This window comes from Ursus americanus, chromosome 15, assembly GCF_024610735.1.
Source record: "Ursus americanus isolate L20-20 chromosome 15, mUrsAme1.1.p, whole genome shotgun sequence".
NCBI classification, from domain to species: Eukaryota; Metazoa; Chordata; class Mammalia; order Carnivora; family Ursidae; genus Ursus; species Ursus americanus.
The window spans coordinates 43,216,518-43,222,517 of record NC_142141.1 but is presented as its reverse complement, the minus strand read 5'-3'; positions in this window follow the sequence as shown (position 1 = coordinate 43,222,517).

Sequence of the window (6,000 nt, the reverse complement as noted above, 5' to 3'; positions counted from 1 at the left end):
TGAAGAATATACAATTATAATGAAAAAGACAGAATTCTATTTCTAGTTAAAGATGGTGATCTTTTCGACATAAGGTCCAATTAAATAAAGAGTAGCTATTTTACTTCAATTAAAAAAAAACTTAAAAAATAAATGAATAATAAATCAAGAGTAACTATGTCCAGACGGTGAAAGACACATTAAAGCAATTAAAGCAGAGAGTGATCAAGGTCACAAATTTCCAGTAAATGCCTGAATGACTGAAAGTAGATAAAAGCACATTAATAAAACCCTGCAACTAAAATATGACACATGATTTTGAGCAACTAGAGAGTGTCAGGAAAAGGGATTTATGTGTGATTATGGCAGAGGAAAATAGAGAAACAAACACTATTTCTAACATTACCTCACCCCGGCAAAAACTGTCCACAGATCTACACATTAAAGCTTCTTATTTATTTTCACAAATATTGAAAGTAGTAATAATGCTGTGGGTTATTAAAATAATACACATTCATTTTCAAGAAATTGAGCAATATAGAAATACAAAAGAAACACACACACACACACACACACACACACACACACCATAAAACAAAAGCAAGGAAAAAGCCCAGAAATACTTCCACACAGAATTAATGGTCTTTATTTTGGTGAAAATTTCCAGATCCATCTGTAAAAAATAGGATGACAGGAGTTTAAAACTGAGTACCTACTATTTAAACTATGATTAACAAAATATGCTGAATCTTCCTGAATTTAAAAGAAACTGAGGTGAAACTAAAGAATTCCAAGTAAATGTTTCTTTATGATAGTTATAATGCATGACATGATAGCTATAATACATAATATGATAGTTATAATGATTAATAATGAAAAGTAGGCACTGCCTTTTATTTATTTTTCTAATAACTCCAATTCTGTTTTATATTATGCACCAACTTTTGATTTCAAGGAAAAAAACTGAAGTCAGCATATTTACACACTCTCCACCTCACCTATCTCTGACTTTCTCCACATACTCAAAGTGCAGTTATTTCAATTTTTCTCTTTAAATGTGCTTAATCTTTGTCATCTATATGACTAGCTGTAATGTTTTCCAGTGAGAAATTGTCATGAGGTCTTAATTACCGAATTTTTTGTTCCTACATTAATATTCAAGATTCGGTGTTGATTTTTTTCAAGAATTCATGGTAACCATATTCCTTGAGTTTTGTTTTACTTAAAAATGGTTGCTAATTTTAAATTGGAATGCCAAATTTACCAGATATGAAATTTTAGTGGCTTAAATTCTCATTATCTGTGACCATACATTAACAGTCTCTGGTATTGAGTGTACCCTGGAAAAACTTGGGAAAAAAGTCCTCCCCAAATTAAATCTAACTTTAGCCCTAATTCTAAACTAATCCCTCAAGTCAGCTCCTTCACTTGCTGTAAATGGTTTCAGCCATACCTCCAACCTCATCACTATTTCTCACCGCATGCTACTCTATTCCTTCCAAACTTCTATTGTGCAGAAGTTTGTAATCCTCAATTTGGAGGGAACAGTTAGACTGTTTTAAATGCTAATAGTAAACATAACCTCCCCAGATTCTGTCCAAAACATTAAAAGTAACCAAGCTCTTCCAGTTTATATTTCCTTGTCTTAAATTGTGCTACAATGGAAAAAGACAAAGATTTGAGTGGAAGTCCATTTTGAGGAGATTGCAAGAAGAATGCTTACTGGGGCGGTGGTGGGGGTGGGTGGGTAGTAAGCCAGGGAAAGAAAGAAAGTTGAAATATAGTAGGTTAAAAGCAAGAAACTTCTGGGGGCCACTGGAGATGCACCCAAAGGAGAGCTTTGAAAGACCCTATGAAATGTTCCCCAGTGATGTCTTATCTATTGGGTGAGGAAGCTTGCTTATTTATCCATCAGTTCTGCTCATCATTGGTTGGGGATTGCTTGCAGAGACATTAGTTTCCTATCACTTCCAGTAAAAGTCCTCAGGCAGACAGGCAGGCATTTGCTGTAAGAAGCAGTAAACAGAAACTGAGTGTGAGGATACTTCTGAGCACTGCTAGATCCTGCCACATCCCAGGTGAGATCAGTCTCAACCCCTACCCTTGATTCCATCCTATACCTGACACTTATCAACCTACCCCAATAGGCCATTATTTTGGGCCCAATTTCACTTTAAATTAGTTATCAATTGCAATTTTATTAAGGGGTCCTAGCCCCATGTTGAGAAAGAACTTACCAAGTGTCCTCCAACCCCTGTGCTGCTTAGAGAGTAAAATGAAGCAACATATCATGAGAGGTAAAAAAGCATGCTTTGTGTTGCTAGTGCAAACATCTGGAAATTATTTCATGAACCATAGAAAGGGAAGCTATTATAAAGACAATATGACACCTCCCTTCTCTTTCTCCAATCTCCAATCTCTCTTTCCTGATGTACCAGGAGAATCAGTTTTGGATAGTTAATGCAATTCTGAACTCCTTACAAATGCATCTCACATTTTGGTATATATAACTATCATCTAAAATCTTTTGTTAAAATGCATATTACCAGACATCTAGGGAATTTGATTTGGTTGTCCCTATGAGAGACCCAGGACCCTTCAGTTATAGTAAGTGCCTTTAAATATTTTTGATGGTCCTTGAACCACATTTCCAGAATACTGTATAACATATTTCAGAGATATTTACATTTTAATTGAGAATATTAAAAAAATAAACAGGTTTTCTCTGTACTGTTACCACTGGAAATTTATGAATAAAAGACCCAGAGAGAGTCAGACTCTAAAAATTCAAGTATGGTTAGAAATAAAAATGTTAATATTTTAACTTAGTCCTCCACTCTGATTTTGACCTCCACTTCATCCCCACCTATGTGGGAATATTATAGCAGATCTATTATGTGCAGTTACCACCCGGAGGGAAGCTAGAAGATGCTATTTTCAATAAGACATTTAAAAATTGTCAGGATGGGGGCAGGGATCAGTATCCCTGGAGAACTCAATAAATGTCATTTGTGAGCTAGAAATGATGGTGGCAGGTGCTGGATAGAATTGAGTTCCCTGCTCTCAATGAGAAAATGGGATCTCAGAGGCCAGATAGCAGTGCACCATCAGAGATAAAACTGGTGACCAAACTATCACCAGTCCCCAGAAATGTTAAAAGATAGACAGTCTAGGGGCACCTGGGTGGCTCAGTTGGTTAAGCGTTCAATTCTTGATTTCACCTAAGTGATCTAAAGGTTGTGAGATTGAACCCTGAGTTGGGCTTTGCTCTGGGCATGAAGCCTGCTTAAGATTCTCTTTCCTCTCTCTCTGCCCCTCTTCTTTCTCTCTCCCTCTCTTTCTAAAAAAAAAAAGAAAAAAGAAAAGGAAAAAGAAAAAACGTCTATTAAGGTGTTGCTTGATATGTACAGAAAGAAAAAGTCTAGGACCATTTCTTAAGTGAAAACCAGGAGGATGCTTAGCCTCTTCCTTAATTTCCAGATGTTCGTCATAAAATTGGGGACCTTTGACTGAGGGGGAGGGAAATACTTGAAGATAATCCTACAACGTGGCCATAGGTTTAAACTGTGGACCCTCCCATACACATTTTCAAGAAGGGCCTGCAGCTTTTCTTGATGGAGTGGTGACACAGCCCTAGGAAATAAGTATTACCCAGAACTTTCAGAGAATATCAGATGCAGGTTCTAAATCTGTACTGCTTCCCAGAAGCTCAATACGACTCTGGCTCACCAAACAATAGATTTATGGAATCATAAATTACCAGGTCATTAGGTAATAGGTAAATTTGGTCCAGGTAAACTTAATAATACATCCAGTGCAATTGATGAAAAAATCATGTGTTATTTTACAAATACCAAATATAAACTAGAAATCTACGTTGGTTTCTGACTACCATGGAATTAAATGCAATATGGCAGAAAGAGTTATTCAGAAGCCCCTGGAACAACATACTCCCACAAAAATAGTAAGTCAACAGAACTGATGCATCCCTGAGGATTTGAAGTGATTACTATTTCCATCATCAAGGACCTGAGAGATGCAGGTGTACTGATTCCTATATTTGCCCTTTAACTTGCTTGATTGCCTAGCACACAGATCAATTGAGTAATGGATAATAATATTAGGTGGTCACAGACTAAGTCAGGTGTTGATGATGATCCAAGCTTTGTTTTCAGATATGGCATCTTTATTTAAGCAAATCAACACAGTCCTTGGCACCTCAATGGCAGTATGTGCTTCCTCTCCATTCCTATCAGTAAGAAAAATATGAAGCAGTTTACATCTACAAAACAATACTAAACCAAGGAGGAAAAGTCTTTATCTTGTTCCAGGACTAAAACAATATACCGATGTCTGTATAATACAATCTGGGAAGAAATTGATCATGTTCAAATCCCACAAAACATCATTGGCTAGTACCTTGATGACATTATGCTAATTAGGCATTGGATATAAAGTAATAAACACCCATATGTCTTAGCAATATAACTGTGTGATAAAGGGTAGAGATGAACCTGGATAAATTTCAAAGAACTGCTTCAAAGCATGTAAGGACATCTCTTTTAAAGGGAGCAAGACATGATAGAACGTTTGTTTCACAAAGAGGCACAGTGTTTAGTGGCTGCATTTAGATTAGCAAATAACATATATCACACCTACGCATGCTTTTCCAATCCATTTATTGGGTAATCCATGAGATGACAGATTTGAGTAGGACCTTGAACAGGAGATGGTGCTGGTCATCATTAATTGAACTTTTTTCTTTTGATATACTATATCATAAAATTGGTCATGCAGGGCAGTGTTCATTATATATTTGATGTGGTATCTAAGTGACTAGAACCAAAGTCCAGAAACCAAAAGCAAACTTGGTAAACAAGTGGCTTATAGCTCAACAATCTGTTGGAGAATGTAATTGAGAGGACATGACCACCAATTGACTCTCAAAGTAGAACCAGGCAATTGGAGGCTCCTAACCCACTCCCCTATCCTTTGAATGTACGTTCTACCCAATGTTCCCACAGTTAAAACCATTTTCAAGTACTTAGCCTTGAGGGAGAAAGGTGTTGTTGAGACCATCTGGACAGGATACATAACTGAACCCAGTCAAGAGCTCTAAATAAACTTGTAAAATTCTGGTGGGTGGGTGCAGAGATCTACTCATTTTACAGCTGCCCAAGACAAGACTCATAAGTAAGTTCTCTTGCTTATTAAACTGCCACCTACCAATCCAGATGGCTTGCCTCTTTCTTTAGTCTCCCCTAGGCCTCTGTGTACAGAGACCATTTTACAAACCAATATAAACTTAATTTACTGAGTTTCTGTCAACTTTCTAATGTCTCCAGTTAGGAGAAAGATATGTAGTCAAGATTAACACATGAATCTCTGTAGTACACCAGAACCAGTTGAAAGCTGGTCAGGAACTTAAAAATAGTAACATTGGACGATTGGTAACAAAGACAAGCTTCTTAGAATAGACACTGAGTGGAAAAATACTTGGATTGCAAGTGAGGGCAAACAGCGAGCATCTGAGGCAGTAGTAATTCTCAGTAATTAGGGAAAACGAGCCTATTCTATGGATTATAGTCCACCTTTAACCTGGACAATCAAATAACGCCTTATAGGGCCTATGAACAGCCATGATGTCAAGGAATTAGGCTATTAACAGTCTCAATAACTTATGGGCCTGCTCTAACCAAAGCTGACCTGGTTAAAACTCTGCTCAGTGCCCAAAATTCCAACATTCAGGAGCCAACACTGAGGCCCTAATGACCTTATTGTTTGGAGTGAAATAGTGTTTTCAGGTTGATTTTATTAGAACCCTCCCATCAGAGAGGAGGACAGTTCATTTTCTGCACTTTGATAGATACACATGCAGTGCTTCTGCCAGCACCACCTACAAGAAGTTTCCCGAATGCCTTTTCTATTAATAAGGTATCCCATACAGCATTATCTGTAATCAATGGGCATATTTTTTTCATAAAAAATATATATATAGTAGTGGATACACTCCCATAGAAT